This window comes from Stegodyphus dumicola, chromosome X2 (genome assembly GCF_044657685.1).
Source record: "Stegodyphus dumicola isolate Sdum_Otavi_A_Nest chromosome X2, ASM4465768v1".
In the NCBI taxonomy this organism is placed as follows: domain Eukaryota; kingdom Metazoa; phylum Arthropoda; class Arachnida; order Araneae; family Eresidae; genus Stegodyphus; species Stegodyphus dumicola.
The window spans coordinates 196,005,607-196,024,091 of NC_140781.1; the positions used below are offsets into that span (position 1 = coordinate 196,005,607).

Sequence of the window (18,485 nt, forward strand, 5' to 3'; positions counted from 1 at the left end):
TCGGAAATTGTCCTCAGTAGCTATACCAACTGTGAAAAGAAAGAAGTAATCATAAACTTTGAGAAAATTGGATAGTTCAGTTTTCATAAATCAGTTATAAGGTATTTTCTGCCTCCTTTCCGCATGACTTCATGATGTAATTGGAAGCAAACTCGACGCGTATTTGGAAGTCCGGAGTTCGAACCCCGGCGAGGGCACTGCGCATTGTCCACGTCTTTGCTTCAAAAAAAACCTAATGACTCTAACAGTGGCACCCAAACTAAAAGGTGGTGGAAGATAATTCATCACCACAGGATTTGGTGATTGGGTTCCCTCATCTCAAGTCGAACTTTAAAAGGGGAAGTACACAAGATATTTTCTCCCTCCTTTCTGCATGCCTTCCTGGGATAATTGGAAGTGCACTCGAAGTGCATTCGGGAGACCCAGAGTTCGAAACCCCCGAATCGATTTCTTCCTGGTGTGTGCTTACCGCGATACGCAGTATTTTTTGTAATGAGACTCATACTTCTTATCCATCGTTGATTATTTGGGATAGTGTTAAGCTGAATCTATCGTAACTTAAGAGTAATTTTGATTACAGATTTCATGTTTCTTCCAGTATAATTATGGTGCTATGATTCATTCCATTTATATAATTTATTTTCTACATAAAATATTGGTAATTAAATAGTGCTATTATACATATTCATCTCACTGAAATTAAAATATTCTTTGATATAAATATTTACCATTGCAAATACTTTTCGCTAAAAACGTTCTTTCGGAGCTGGCTAATTCGGAGTTAAGTATTATCGGGGAATTATAAAACAAGTTATTTTATGCATGACATTTTGCAACTTTCTGATTGGTCAGCTTTGAAATATCTTGCATTTATCCAATTAATACCTAAGCTTAATTATATTTATAATTTTTAATGCTACAATTAGAGTAACAATTTTTTTAAAGTAGCATAGTAAATGTTTCCAAGTTTTATTTAGTAATATCAAAACGAAAACATAAATAAGAACCCAATTGTGAAATTAGTTAATACATAATTATTAAAATATTATACTGCTATAAATTTTAATGATCTGTAAATAGTCTTTGAGAAAATATAAAGATTATAATTATACTATCATTCATGAAAGGCTTTAAAAGTCTTTCAGAAATCTGTGAGAGATTTATACAGTCCAGCACTTTACGAAGAAATCCTGCCACAATTCCCTCTTAAACTTCTTATCAAGTAAATTCCAGATAGTACCGACTCTTCGGAACACTGTCATACTTCGTTTTAAAGAAAATAAAGCAATTCTTGTAGAAAGCTCTTGTGAAGTAGCTTCCTTAACTTATTAAATTAAATCAATATTTAAGAGACAACATTAAATTTAATAACATCAGCGATCAAATACGATACCTCTCTAGAGTAGACCTGCAAAATTTGATTATGTTTGAGGGTTGGAAACATAACATACTGCGACCCTTGCCCAACAGCTAGATCATTTCGGAACTTAAATCCTAAGACTAGTCCATTCAAGCTACTGTTAATACAGGCAGTCCTAATACACAATCAATACGCATTTATAATGCTAACTAATAAATTTCAGACCTGCCAACAGTAAATTTGCTAATGAAGTAAATATTTACTAGTTATATTTTAATTTTCTGAGCATTTTTATCCAATTTCTAATCTAAATTACTTACAATTTCTTCATTAAAAGCAATACCAAGTCACAATTTATTAATCAATGAAATACTCTTAGTTTTGTTCTTTGTTGGTTTCTCTGCTTTTCTGTTGTTTGACATTAAAATTTTTAGTGCCGCTACTATTATCAAAATGTATGTTTTTGCCACGGTGGTGTTATTTCTTCGAGACCTCAAAATTGAAAAGGTAGAAAGAACCTCCCCTTGAGTTTGAGAGACACAATTTTAGCATAACTGCATACTTGAGACCAAGTTAAGAATTATAAAAGATTTAACTTAAATCAGAAATAATTCACTTTAAATTTTCACATATGATTAGTTACAATTAGATAATTGAGCTGGAACTATTTTATTACAGACCACATACTACGTATTATTCAGACTTATTTTAGAGTTTCAATATCCATCGGTATTTAACTTAAAAACTAGAATTCTTTATTTATAAGTTTTGTATAATTTAGCAAGCGAATAAGAAATTCTTTGACAGCACCTTTTTAAAGATGTCCCCACGGTGCATGCTCTGTCTATAAGTAACTCTGCAAGATTTAATTACAGATGCAATATTGCTGTCTCTAACCATAAAATAATCATACTTAAGTACCTTGCGCTTCTAAAACTGTTTGTTCTATTTACGATATTTAAAGCTCATGAGACAGTTAACAACTTGACTTGTTCTCCAGCAAATGGTTTTCTGGCATATAAATATTACTGCATATTTAGTGTTAATAACTATTAAAAGACTGCGGTGGCAAAGTTAACTCATTGATCAACTTGAGAAAATAAAACTCAGACTGTAATCAGAAAATATAACTCGGTTTACTGAGGATACCCTTAATAAATATGAAACGTTTAGAATAATTAATTGGTTGGTTTAATTATGACAAAGCACTTGAAAGCTGTCTGCCAGGGAAAGAATCCTGTCAGGAAAAAACTCTTAAGGTAAAATAACTCGTATTCGTATTACGCTTGAGAAAAAATTAAGAAAACGCCTATGCAAGTAGCCCCGTTTACCGCGATTTGAAGCCGATCGAGATACCACTGCTCAGTTTTCTTTTCCATATCGTCGATGGTGGACTAAATTGAGTATTAAAATTTGTAGGGGTGTGTACTTCTCATAGGCACTGAGATTTCGAGCGCATGCTTTTTATTTTTAGTCTAAATTACTAAAATACTGTGATAATAACTTCTAATTTTAATTTTAATTGACACTAATATACAGTACAGACTTACATATAGTACCGAAGCGGGAAAATAAAATACATGCATTTAAATATGACATATAACGCATAAATATAAAACATTTTAAAATTAAATATGCATGCTATTTTTCGGCTAAACTTTATCAAGCAAAAACACTGGAAACTTGTAAATAGTATGAAGTGAGAAAACAATTAAGATGAATCGAAGTGAAAACTTCTGTTTCACAAACAAAATTGTAAAGTTTAGTTTAGTAGGTTAATGATGTTGGACCAAATACTTTTTAGTCAATTTTCTTCTTCTATATATGCATGAAGACTTTTAAAGATATAACTACATATTTGCAGTTGTTAAAAAGCATCTTCTGTGATGCCAAATTATCTGTCATGTTTAAATTTCTTAAGAGGGATATCGAGTATGCTTCAGATTCATTGAGATTTTAACAAACGGCATAACGTAAGCTGGCAAAATGCAGATTATTGCTTTCAATAATCATTTCTATCCTTTAAATCGATAATTTGTGGAACAAAATTGACGTTTCAACAGTATATATCAATTACTATAGGAACTTTAATGTTAAAAATAACACAGATGGCAAAACGGAAGTTTCATATTTTAAAGTATCCAATCAAACATAATTCATCTCTGAAATTCTTCTTCGCCTTATTCGCATTTCATGCTAAAGCATTTCCAGATGCTCGATAACTCCTTTCACACAACACTTGTCACATCCGATCAATCATGGCCAACTTTAAGTAGCTCATATTCAAAATCATCTGCACATCCATGCACAGATGCATCTGCATCTGATACGCCCACCAGCGGCCGAGCGGTAAAGAAGCTGAACACTGGTAGTTCGGTCTGAGGTTCGAATCCCGCGAACGGGCTGGCTGCATGGGCGTTTTCGTGGTTTTCCCCATGTGTAACGTGTATACGAGCCAGTTTCCCTTAGAAAGTCTTCCACGAAGGCATCCCTCCCTTTAGGCAGATAGCCCTCGTGTGCTTTGCCATAATTAAATAATCCAGTGCAATCTGCATCTGAATGCAAGTCACATCCGATCAATCATAGTCAACTTTAAGTAGCTCATATTCAAAATCATCTCTTCAGAAATTATCTAAAACCGAATAATGACTTTGACAGAGTACTTTTATTAAGCTCTTTTAAGGGCAAGAATTCCTGGGTTTAAGCCATGGTTAACGCCTTGCATTTTAGTTTGGGATCCGACGAAAAGCAAAGTTTAGCAGGGCTTATGGAGGTTCTATAATCCCGAAGCAGAGTGATCATCCAGAGATGAAAAAGTTATGGGTTCTTACTTCAATCAAAGCTCAGACCTCATATATATTTATGGCATGTTTTCCTTCAAAAAACATTACATGATTTTTAAAGACATTTGGGATCTGATATTAGACAAATCAATGATATACATGCTATACGTTTGTGTCATTATTACAGAAATTCATAACAAAGCAGAATCTTTAAATTAAAATGCCAGTTTTATACGTTTATTGGGCTCTGCGAAACAGGAAACCAAATATGTTTAACCAACTAATATGTTGTCATATCGATGTTTGTATAGGAAGTTCTATTTAAAACAAATCAAAATTTAAGTTTCTGGAACTAAATTGCATAATCTATATTCACCTTCCATTATCACTCTAATACTTTGGCTTAGGTATTCCACTAAATTTCTTAAAAAAAGTGATATTAACTTAGATTTTTTTTCAGATACATATATTTTGTAAAATATGAATGAAATAAAAATGATGTCATATATTTTGTAAAACAGTCGTTGCTAGGCTTTTTAAATGGTTATTCTGTACCGAAGTATGTAAAATAACACGTTAGAACTGCTTCATTCTAACTAAAATGATATTGCAAATGTTTTCAAAATTTATCACTTAAACATAATAAAACTAACACGAATAAGATGTATTATAAATTTCATGAGCTATTTTTAAAAATAAAGTGATTATCAAAATTTTAAATAAGTATATGTATTATTTAATCATTCAGCTAGATAAAAAATAGTTTTAATATGAAAGGTACGTTAAGGGTTTCATGTCTTGTTGAATATCATCACTGATAGTTGGTAATTTGCTGACCCTCATTCGAATGTCTAAATTCAAAATCTTTTGGGTCATATAAACGCAACACTTGTCTGTTCGAGTGGATAATAAATGTCTTTGTAGCTTATTGTAACCTAACTTAATACTACATAACGAGATAAAAATATATTATAGTTTCACTTGATTATATACTAAGCTATATTACATATATTATTTTACATATTAAGCTATAGATGTCTCTAACATCAAAATATTAAAAGTGCTCAAAAGTCGCAAGAATGGTATAAAATGCCCTGCGAATTCGAGATATGTCTTAGAGAGCGCTTCATTCATGTAAATCAAACACACCTTAGAAGAGATTATTTCGTCACATAGTTTTCCAGCTCATGAAGACATTCCTAGAAACGACTGTACAAAAACAAAATTATTGGATATAGCTGAGACATAATATTTAAGATATTAACTTGCGGGATAAGTCATGTAAGCACATAGGTTGCTAAAGTTGGAACAAGTTAATTAAAGGATTAAATGTAAGGCGTTCTATGGTGCTTAGACTACGAAACCAATTCCTGTATTCATCAGCATACCGCAGATGCAATTACGGAAGGACTCAAGATTATGGCTTCAGTAGCAATCACCCTTCTCATTTCGAAGATACTAAATTTGGCCCTCTGTACAACGTAACTAAGTAGCTATGAACTACATCGTTATGATCTTCCCAATTTTCCCTATTCTAATACCACTGCCCTTTTCACCTCATGAATGAAACTTCATGATGTGATATATAAATGAGCCTTTTAATATTGTATATGCTCATGAAAGCACATTATTGGAGGATATTAAAAATACAGGACACAGCTCAACTGGAGGCAAGTACGGTTGACGGACGAGTTCAAAATTAATGCATAGAATAATTAGCATAAATGCTAAACGTCGTAGGTAGCAGTTGATGCACCTCTATGTCAAAGATTATGTATTGTAGATGATCACACATAGACGTTCTTTGTCTATGTACAACAATATGTTACTGAGAAAGAGGAACAGTTTTGCTAAAGTAGGTTACCGCTGCATTAACCTACTGTAGTGAAAGTCGATAATGCAAGCGTAGTATTACTGTGTTTGCTTACACGTAAGTAATTGGGACTGTTCCGTGTTATCAAAAAAATATAGATTACTTAAGATATAGCTAGTGGCATATTCCGGTTTTAATTCCTGTTGATCAAAGTTCAAGGCTACTTGCTTGCTTAAATCTTCCATACCCTGCTAAACCTCATTTGATAAGAAAAATTATTTGTAAAGAATTCTTCACATCAAACAGGATTTTCGCAGACGTATTCATTATTGTAAAGAATGATCCTACATGGTACTAAGTCAACATACAAGTACATGTACCGGATTGTAAAGAATGTTACTACATGGTATTAAGGTACTTTGGTTATCATTTTCTAAACTATATTTTTCAGCTTTCTGCTTTAGATATTTTAAAAGGAAATTAATGCATTTTAGGGTTTTCTCTGTTTTTATGATACAATTTGTCTTCACAGTCCCGTAAATTCCTAATTTTATATTTGTACTACACTCTAAAATTTTCATAAATAAAATGTTATTTAGGTTTTCACTTCTATTTACCACAATTGGTTTACCATTTCTTAAAGCACCTTATCTTATAAGATTAAGTGCCATTAGTAAAAGTAAAATGGTGTCTTAAAGGCGACAAAGAGTTTTGCTACTGCAGTCCGTAATGGTGGCGCAATTCACAATCCCTACCTATTTATGTATTCGCTTTTCCTTTCTATCGTAGATATTTAATTCATACACGGCATTTGGTTCACTTCAAGAAAACTCTAAACCATCTAATTTAACAAAACACTTCATATCTTAACCTCTAGTGTAAAAGTTTCCAGAGATTTAAACTCTCATTTTATTGCCAGTCAAGTATACCATAGAGGTATCATCATCATTGCTTTCCTTTGCTTTTTTTTCCTCTCCAGTTTAATCGATCAGTATCCAATCCCTAGTGTGGAACCCAAAACTGAACAGAATGTGCTAAAAATGCGGAAATATAGGTTTGAAGTCCTAGTTTAATTTTTTCATCCATCTGTAACAAACAAAGTAATAGAGAAATATAAAATAAGTTAGTCTTTCATTTCCTGACTTAACAAGAAAAAAAGATGTATCTTTGAAAAAATCTTTTAAAGTAATTTTAAAAAAATTTCATATCATTTATACTTTGCAATTCTTACGTCTAAAAGATTATCATGTAATTATTTAATTTTTTTTTATATTTTCGTTAAACCAAATGTAGTCTTTTATTTTTAAAAAAATTCTACTGTTGACATAAATGATATTTTAGAAAGTTTTCCGTAATTGAGCCTTACAACTTCTTTCACTTCTTGCAGTTTTATTAATGCATCCTAGCAACATACTTATCTTTTTACCATTGTAGTGTTGGCTACCAGTTTAGGTACTTAGATGATTTATTATTAGATAAATTTTCAGAAAATCACTTTGTCTTAGTCGAAATGCTTTCCAGAACGACCTTATAAAGGGAAAATCTTGCAGTTGTTACACATGGACAAAATCACAAAATTACAGGATAAGCTATCCCGAATTGCTTCTGAGATCGAATTCTGAAGGAAGCAGTAATTTTCAATTTTTAACGAAACCCAATTTTTATAAAATTTAGGCAGGCACCTTATTTCAAACATAACTCTTACATCGAGGTTAAAGTGCTGTACACCAATGCAACTTGCTTTACACAATTTTGATCGAGAGAATCCCATGTCATGTAATGCCTCTCCTTCCTACCTTTCAATCAAAAATCAACCTTTCGAAAGGTACCAAGCATTTCCCTCTTCCTTATTATACAAGCTCTCCAAAGGATCTTTGGATTTATTTTATATGCCCTTTTTCCCCAGGCGCTAAAGAAAGGTACTCCAAATGCATTTGGCGTTCCTATGAGAAAAAATTACATTTTGCCTTGAAAAATCTAGAATAAAAACATCATTTTATGACCAAGATCTTTATTTATATTTTTATAACGTAAAGTTCCTGCTCTGATATTTGAAAAATCATGAAAAAATTCAAAAATAGTTAATAGTTACTTATCGCACTTTTAACTGATAATGTAAAAATAATAATACAGATCATGTTATTGTACGAAACAAAGAAAAAATTTTAAGTTTTCTTACCACTTTTCGATTTATTTATTTCAAGTCTTGACAAACCAGGGTATAGTTATTCGTTTTGAAATCATTATGTACTTGCTTTCATTATTACATCTTAAAATTACGGCTTGGGTGTGAATGATGAATGCAGTTTTTACTCATTTTGTATATATTACAAAAGAAATCAGGCACCTAATGTAACGGAACAGCGCAGCTTGTACCTTAATATGGAACTATAGTATTTGTTTATACTCAAATTCTTTGTCATTTTTAAATAGCCACATTTAAATATCTGCTCTCAATGAGTATGTGATACTAGTGTTAATAAATTTCATTGTAGAATAAGATAGTAATTAACAAATTGTAAAACAAAGTTTAAAAACTGATGATGCTCCATCGGCCTATCTGCCACTAGTAGCCGTACGTTTAGTAAAGTTTGCTTATTATGGCACACCGGCCTTACATCATAGTCATAAAATTTCATGTCATGATCTGACATCGAATTCAAAGTCTGCGAATTTAGTGTGCGACTTAGCTTTACTAGTGTCTAAAGTATATTTATATTTGCTACAAAACATTTTCAGATATCCTTTTAAAATCTTTTCAGTTAGTTAACACGAGATTTAACGTTTTAAAACTACTTTTATTATGAACTAGACGCTACGCGGCCAGCCTTCTTCTGGCTTTTAAATGTACCGAAAAAATGCCTAAAGGAAACACCCAACATTAAATTTAAAAACTGCACAGAACTTTACACTGTAGAACAACTTTCATTAAAATGTATTACATATAAAAACATTACAATGAAATAAATAATATCCCTTAATACAAATATTAATTATAATAATAAATAAATTAACCAACTTTAAGTTGCCTTCTCTCGACAAACGTCCAGTATCCAAGAGAAACACTAAACTTAAAAACTGCAAGAATTATAGCCCTCATTTTTCCGAGTGGCAATAGTGATATATCAGCAACAATGGCACGCAGCCATTGTTGCTGATATAATGAGAGAGAATTATCGATTTGATGCGATTTCATCAAAAAACATTAAATAAAAAAACACTCATTCGAATTTCGAAAACCTCGCTTCGAGGTGCACTGGCTCTTGTCTAGATGCACCCTTTGTACCAAATTTTTCTGTGTCTATTAGAGCCCGAACGATTGACACACATACAGACAGACTCTTCCTTTTATACTATAGATTGAAAAGGTAAGTATTGATGGATTTAAAATTCCTAAACGCTACGAAAGGGAAAGAAGTTATAAAGAGGAACATGCATATAGCGGATACGTTCAAAATATTTCCTACAGTTTTAACAAATAAACAAAGATAACCATATAGTTTAGAAGCTTTATGTATTCAAAGCCAACATAACCATTAACTGTTATTCACATAAAGCTTTCAACGGGATATAAATCAAACTCTGCAATCGAATAATCTGTAATTTAAACTTTCATTTACCTCATACACATAAATCGTTCAGTATCTAGCTCATGGGAGATATAATCTCTTACAAAAGAATTCCCATTTTAGCTTTGATAATTGTCTTTTGCCAGCATCAGTGAATTTTTCCAAAGATATAATCATTTGGAGCATGAGATAGTACAGAACGATTAATATTTCCTAATGAATGGAGCTTATATTAACGATGATGCTGATTTGTAAACGAATTTAGCGACCGCTATACTATAAAAGCTTTATTATTGAAATGGGGAAGATGATTTTTACAATTATCCAAAAATGACTTTTTCCTTCCGTAACAATTCGCTGTCTTCAGTAACATTTCGGCTCCGAATTGGATTTTCACTATTAAGTATGTCACAAGTACTTGCGAAAAAATAGTCAATATGCTACCTTAATATTCTTTATACCTTAAAATGCTCCAAAACGGTATCGTAATTTACGGGCACTGAATATATTGTTTTGGTGGGAATTAGATTTTTACAGTAAAATTCTCCCTTTTAAGAAAAGTAATGCGTAAAATTTTATCGTTGTAATGTTTCTAATTTCTGCTTAAAATATAAACATGCATAAGAAAAGACATTCTGTTTTGTTACATCAAATGGATTTTTTAAATTCCAGAAGAATCTGAAACATTATTCTGTTTCAATCATCATACCCCTCATGCATTCTCATAGAATGCTATAGCATAGTTATGATAATAAAATTTAATTAATTATTTATGAGTAGTTAGATTACGTACTGTGTCAAAATGAATTTCATTACTAACAATGACTAGAACATTACATGTAGAGTATCTTGAAGTTCAATGTTACTATACTTGAAATTCTTTTAGTAATGCGAAATCTTACATTTCAGTCATACTAAACAATGTCTGTCCCATTGTCATCGCTTTGTTTTATTAGTCTAATGCCTGCCGTTACAAATTCCTGAAACTTTGCAAAGAAGTTCTGCAGTGCGCTCCTAGGCACCGCATCCTATACTGGATCGATTTTAACACGAGAAGCAGCTTTCAGTTTCTTTTAAGTTATTTCCAAAGAAAATAATCACTAGAGCACATATACTATAGTGAGCTAGCCGATTGTGCAATGTCACAATGTTGTGAAACGAGGTGCTCTGGAAATTTTCCTGACGTAATTGGCCTATATTTGTTTACCATGCGTGTTGTATCTCCATCTTGTTGGAAGCAATCAAGGGGCATTTTCGATATTGCTGATCTTAATCTATGGGAAATCGCATACCATCTTTACATACTATAAGCATGTCACAGCAATCGTACATATGCCCTCTCAAAAAACGAAAAAAAGGAAAAGTCAAAAAAACGTTTGACGCTGTCTGTCCATTTTGTTATGGCAACTGAAACCGAAATGGCATGTCTTGTATTAATCAAATTTATATATCACTTAAGATCTATACAAGGACAATCGCACGTTCGCGAACTAAAACCGGACAGATTCTGCCAAATTTTGTACATATGTTGGCTGTTATACCACGAAAGATTCCACACACTATTTTAACACAAAAACAATTCGAAAATAATTCCTGAAGGGACATAAGGAAAAAATTTGGAAAGCCTCTTTCTTTTTCCCCCCTTTCGCTTGAAAAATCTAAATAAATTATATAATAGTAACACAAAGTAACTGCTGAATACATTTTAGTTTATCCCCGTATAATTTTCAGGCATTACATCACATCAATTCTCCATTAAGAATACATTAATGGCGAATGATTACATTATTTTCCACGAAACAACGTTGGAGTTCAGGGAAAATAAACTAAGAAAATTGCTGGTATATATATCCGTCCAGCTGTTGAGATAAAGGTTGCGAATATAAATATCATCAATTATGATATCGAGAGTGTCGATAAAGAAGCGTTGCTATAAGGCTAATGCACATGTGCAGAGAAATTTCGTTTCGTATTATAGAAAACTGCTATTAAAAATTCGAATGCTGAAAACTGTGAATCGATATTGCACTTATCCTGAAATTATCGACAAAAATTCAGGCGTGAAGTTATTAAGCCTCGATCTCTGAGCGATCGTAAGCGGAAGCTTTTTGTGCTTGCATCACTCATCAAAATATCGCACATCTATTAATTTTCATTTCATGTACAGTATTTAAGCCTTTATCTACAACTTCTGGTGAGGGTACTTCAAAACTGCAATCTGAATGTCTTCATAGCCGACCAGTGGCCGAGCGGTAAAAGCCAGTAAACACTGGTAGTCAGGGCCGGCGTTCGAGACTGGGCGTTTTTATGGTTTTCCCCAGGTGTAACCAACTAGATTAGGAGCCATTTTCTCTTAAAACATCCTCCACAGGGCATCCCGCTCTTGTCGTGTAGTGCCTACTGGCGAAGTGCATAATAAATAAAAATGAACGTTTTCATAAAGTGATTCATTTCTTCTACCAACAGTATATTTGTAATTTAATGCAAGCGAAGATTTATCTCGTGGACCTTGATAAGTTGCTCGAAACAATCACGAGTTGAATTGCATCTGGTTGAAAATCGGTTAGCATACAGTTCAATAGCTAGTTTGTCATTAAACAAGAACTTTCTTGTTGGGTACATTATCTGAATGTTCATCATTCATGCATCTTTCATTGCTGCAAGTTTGCTATTGGATTGTGCTAGAACTCTATCAGTACTTTAAAAGACTGGCATCAGCGAAAGAGCACATTTCGCATAGATTTTACGCGTAAATAGCTTTATGGAGAAACGCTTATTAGTTTCTCCTATTATGTCCTTATTATCTCTCCTATTATCTCCTATTATTAGTTTCTCCTTTCATGGAGAAACGCTTACTAGTTATGAAATAACTAGTCTTTCTTATTACCGATTCTATTGTTATTTCCATTTTCCCCACGAATAACAATTCCGAAGAGTTTTCAGAAGCATATAATACAGTAAGACATGGCATTCTTACAAAATGTATTAAACGTTTGCCTAAGTGAAACTGATGCTATTCACTTTAATTTCTTTATAAGGGTACTCTTACGTCGAAAAACTGTCTAAACAATTGTATATTACACTGACATCTTTTATCAACCTCCCTCCCCTCCAACACGAAAATACTGTAAAATTAACCATACGACACACTGTATTAAACCAGTTACAGGTTTTAAAGACACATAATGAATTTTAATGTGTTATTATGAAGAAACTAATAACTTCTTTTGAAACACGCACCGTATAAAATATTTGGTAACTACCTTATTTAATATCAGATCTATTTCTTGCATGTATAAGTGATGAAATGTAATTATAAAAATTGTACGAGAAGGAGTACGTGGCGTGTCTCGTATGTACAGTAGTTAAGAAAAATAATTTGCTTAGTAGTTTATCTTTGATACTGAAAGAAAAGATTGGACTGTATTATTTAGATTGTAGAAAAACACACGAAGGCTAAGTGATGCCTTCATGGAGGTCGTTTTAAAGAAAACTGGTTTGTATTTACGTTACCTAATAGGATAAACACGGAAATTTCCATGCAACCAATCTATTCTCAAAGATTTTGAACTCATGTCGAATTACCACTGTTTATCGGTTTTACCATCAGGCCGAAGATAAACAAACTCCAAGAAATGAGATGCGTAAAGTTCTAATAAAAATATAGTATTAAAGACATACAGACTTGAAAAGAGGAAAATTCTTCACAGTTAGCAAATCTAGTTCAGTTGCATGATACATTGAATTAATATTTCAGCAAAACTCTTTACTAGTACATATCATCTAATTGTAATCTTTAATGATAAACGTTAAGTTAAAACCAAAGAAGGATTCATTCAGCACTTTGGTCATAAAAGCACGAAATCTAAAATGTAACATCTGCAAACTGCAGAATATCAGATGATACTAACGAATATGGATACTTTAAAGGACGAAATGAGAAGCGAAAATTAGCACATTTTCAACATTCTACCCAAAATCATAATTACAGCAAGAACATTAACAAACTCAGCATTATATTATGCTGCAAAGGACCAGAATTTAAGGAATGCTAACAATCTATGTTACTATAAATAGAGACGCTGTGTTCATTCAAATGGTTATTAAAGGCTTTCTTTCTTTTCCGTTCGGAGCTGACTGTATTTAAAATTTAATTTACTGTTCGCGATATACCTAAAGCTAACAAATATAAGTTCATATAATTAGAAATTAAATTATGCAAGTTTAGAGCACTATGAAATAACGCATTATTGAGAAAAGAGTAAACCTGTGGAGCTTTATATAGATACATGCTCGCAGATCTCACTCAATTCTTGCTACTAAAAGTTTCACACGTGGTTTCAGAAAGAGAAGATTCTAAGCTCAAAGGCATGGCTGAGATGTAAAGTCTGAAGATATAATTCATGTTTATGAAGCATAAAGTCACTATCTTTAAACAGTTGACCAAAACCTATCACAAACGCAAATGTTTCAGCATTATACGGTGAGCATGTTAGTGTTGCAAGGGATTAGGGACGTTTACTTGTGTGCAGGTAGCATAGAGGTGTACGTTTATCATTGAACGTTAAGTGGTGTACATTTAGGGGTGTAAGGGCTGCTTTCCATTCCCAAAAAAGGGTGCAGTGAAATTTCAGCTTTCTCCTTGCTTTGCCCACCATCTCTATAGTAAAGTCAATAAAACTAAATAATTCGGAAGTGTGTTTGTGAAATAAGATTAGTTTGTATTTCATCTTAAAATTTTACAGCGCCTAAGTAATAAACATCGAAGTGGTTAGGACGTACGTTTGTGTATAGAAAGATACGCAGAACATATAAGGAACCTTTCATTTACAGTGGCTAATCATAAATTTCTAAAATTCCTGAGTGCTTTTTAAATTTAACGTCTAAAAAAAGAATTATACAACCTGCAAATATAAACCATTGGTTGCTCCCCTATCCTTTTTCGTTTGTGTATTTTAAGTTCCAGTATTTCCAGTCAATGCTCCAACACCTGTGGCTTAAAATCAAATAAAACTGCAAACATTTGTCGTTCTTTTAATGGCTAATTTTTTAAACCAAACATATTTCAACAACTGTACCAAAATGTTGACGTTCAATCAAGAATCTTGACGAGGTTGAACAGGAACTAAAAATGCTGTGAGTGTGACAGGCACCAAAATACTTTGCTTCTCATCAAAAATTTTCTGGCCACGTTTTCAAGTGCCTTTCTCTGCCAAGAAAAGTGGGAGAGACGGTATTGATTTTTAATGCAATTGAGGTTTTTATATGCTGGGAAGAGCCGTCAGCCTGGCAGGAACGAATGAAGTGCCTCTCTGAGTTTAATTTGATTGCGATCTACGTGCAGTTATTCAAAACAATTTATTTTTATTCTTCAGCCCTTTAAACACACAAACAAATTCTACGATAATATAAACACCATGCAATCAACCTAGACCTAAAAGTATTTAAAAATAAGAAGCTAATATTAGCGTCACGTTTTAAATTATCATTATTTACAGTTCATTTTATTTAAAGGTTTTCCAGCAAAGTGTAAAACGTTCTGTATCAGAAACTGGGTTTATGCATTTTACAGTAGCGTTAAAAATAGTAAAAGTGTTATGTCTGCAATATTTTAGGTTAGGTTAGGTTATTTAATTACGGCAAAGCCTCGAGGGCTATCTGCCTAAGGGGAGGAATGCCTTTGTGGAGGACTTTCTAAGGGAAACTGCCTCATATACACGTTACACATGAGAGAAAACCACAAAAACACCCATGCAGCCAACCCGTTCGTGGGATTCGAACCTCGGACCGAAATACTAGTGTGCAGCGACTTTACCGATCGGCCGCTGGCGGCCCCACAATGTTTTAGCCAATATCTTTTAAAATCATTCGAAAGTGACTTAGTAATGACTTCAGAACAATTAGCAATCAATTCAGGACAAAATTCAGCAATTAATTCAGGACAAAATTCAGCAATTAATTCAGGACAAAATTCAGCAATTAATTCAGGACAAAAATCACAGATACTCAATCCGATTTTCGTTCCCAGAGACTGAATGGATTAGTTGAGCGAGGTTATTTAGGACTCTTCAACATGTATATCACAAGTGCAAAACAGTTACCATACAAATGCCATCCACGAAGGTATCCCTCCCCAAAAGCAGATATACTTGTGTGCTTTGTTATTATTAAATAACACATTTCAAACCTTTTTTAAAAGCATTAAGTAGCCTCCAAAGCTATGTATCTTGCGCTCGTTTGCAAAACAATTAGCATTATCAATCTATTCTAGATACGTATCAGTAATGGATACTAACACATATGATGATTCTAAATACATGGAGCATTATGATTAAAAATGATATTTTAAAACCTTAGTGCCTAAATCTAAGTAAAAGTCGAAATGTACAAAAAATCTTAATTACTTTTTTTATTTAAAAAATATATTTTAAATTATATTTTTTAACTGAATCATTTCGATATTTTTTACATTGATTTAGTCCGTGTACTGGAAATTAAAATCGTTAATTGTTCAGTCGCTGAATGTTTAATGTTCGTTTTGTTGTAAAATTAATCTTTCATTATCTGTATTAGTATTAAAGGAGAAAATATACTTTGCCACTTTTTGTGGACTGGTGTTTTTAATCTTCCAGATCAAACATATTTTTTTTATTTTTTCATAACACTTATCCTAACAATGACTGCATTTTCTGGAATATAAACTTTGTGCTAAGCTATATATCTATTAAATATTTTTAATTCTGTTTGCGCATGTTTTCAATAATATTAATATATTCTGCTCTTGCTTGTCGATAAACTTACTCACATTTCGAAATTGACTTTGAGTGGGGGAAAAAGAAGTTCTAATTTCTAACGTATATAGAGCAAACAAAAGCACAAAATATGTTAATGATCTATCAATAATGAACTAATATAGCTTAGAATAATGAGTTTCATTATTAAACGCAATGTTAAATATTGATTTAATTAAATATTTTCCTGAAGAATTCATAGCAGGTGATAATAAAACTGATATTATTTTAGCCTAGTAGTTAAAATGCGAATCGGTGTGGTGGTGTATTTAATTACGGCAAAGCACACGAGGGCTATCTGCCTAAGGGGAGGGATGTCTTCGTGGAGGACTTTCTAAGGGAACTGGCTCGTATACACGTTACACATGAGGAAAGCCACGAAAACACCCATGCAGCCAGCCCGTTCGCGGGATTCGAACCTCGGACTGAACTACCAGTGTTCAGCGACTTTACCGCTCGGCCGCTGGTGGGCAATGTGAATCGGAATAAGGTAGAGAGAATTTCATAATAACAGATGATTTTTTTCCCTCCTCGATAATGAAAATAATACTGCTCTTAGGAAATTTCTATCGTTATAAAATGATTAATAACGATATAAATGATTTTATTACGATAATATGATATATCGTTTCTATCTCGCTATATCATATTATCGTTATAAAATTGCGTAAAAGTTTGTTTCATGTATGTATCTGGGTAATACTTACGTCGTGTGGTAATGCACATTAGCTTTAAATATTATATCGTGGTTTTTTAGTTTTACTGGACTTTTAGAATTGAATATATTAACCTACTAATTTTCCTTAAGTGGCTACATGTGACAAAATCTCAAGAAAACTTTTTTTTTAACCGAAAGTCCCAAAAGTTTTAACTCAAGCAATATTTCAGTTTATAGACAATTTTTTATGGATCTCATTCGCTTTATGATATTGGGAAAACATTATAAACATGGATATTTGACAAAAATAATTTTAGGAAAAGATTTAAATCTAGAGTTCCGCTTTCTCCTACGAATAACAAGGAACTTATTCTTTTTTATACTAGAGATTACCTGCGATACCTTCTAGTATACATTTGTCTTTACTGCTTGCTGGTTTTTCATGAATTATTTTCAGATTAAATCGAAATGAAGAAGTTGTTGCTGCCTGAGATATTCATTAGGAGCAGTTTGTTGAAAAGGTAATAACCTGATTTCTATAAATTCTTACTAATTTTATCCTTTATTTTTGTATTTTTCTAATCTTGTATTTTGCCCATTTTTTCATTTTGTGCATAAGCTGCAAATGTTTGTGATTTGCTAGTTTAAAAAATGAACACTCATTTCAAAGTAATTTTTACCTCTATCAATAAAATTTCACGAATGAAATTAATCTTTGCATTTTAATGGCATATAGAAAATGGCTTGCTTTTATCATATCAGTCACATGTCTGTTGTGGAAAATGCCGGTCCCGAATTCGGTAATTGTAGATGGAAGTGGTTCGCTGCTTGGGTCTTTGTCTTGTCTTTGCTTCACCATGTGTAATTATAGTTTCGGTTGTAACATTTTATCATGTAAAGAACTACTAACTATTTAAGACAATTTGCTACACTGACAGTCTCGCTACTATTTCCCCAGTGGAATTATTTGAAATGCTTTAGCCTTGCTGGCCTACGTGCTCGCTAGTGGGCAAGATTTGTCATATAAATGTCATATTTTAATACGTTACTCTCATATTTTAATCTATATATATAGTATTTTAATACTAAATTTCACTTAATTTCTCTTTTTCCCGCAAGCTGCGGAGTTTGGCTTCTCTTAATTTCTGACTAATTGTTACACGGTTTGCGTAACTATTAAGCTGACGAAGTGCCAGAGTTACTCTAATGTCAGATTACGACGAAGTAATTTTCGCGTCTCCACATATTAATATTTAAGACAGCAAGGATCCGTATAAAGCTTTTGCGGTAAGGTTTAAAAAAATATTTTACGTGCTATTTCTTTAGAAGGCGAAGCTCGTGAACATTGCAATAAAAACTATTCAAGTGATGAAAGTTGAAATTTATGTGAAACAGAATCACTGTATTATACTAAAGAACCCTTTTAATAATATCTGTTTTCTGTACCTCTGTTAGATGCGATATTCACAATTACGCTATTTCCGTTTAAAATTTACGTCTTTATTTCATTT

General features: G+C 32.5%; 1 protein-coding gene across 3 annotated transcripts in view; it reads right to left on the bottom strand.

Moving 5' to 3' along the window:
- LOC118198261 (3',5'-cyclic-AMP phosphodiesterase 4C-like) overlaps positions 1 to 18,485 on the bottom strand; it is a 539,317-nt gene that overhangs the window by 423,818 nt on the left and 97,014 nt on the right. The window lies entirely within an intron of this gene.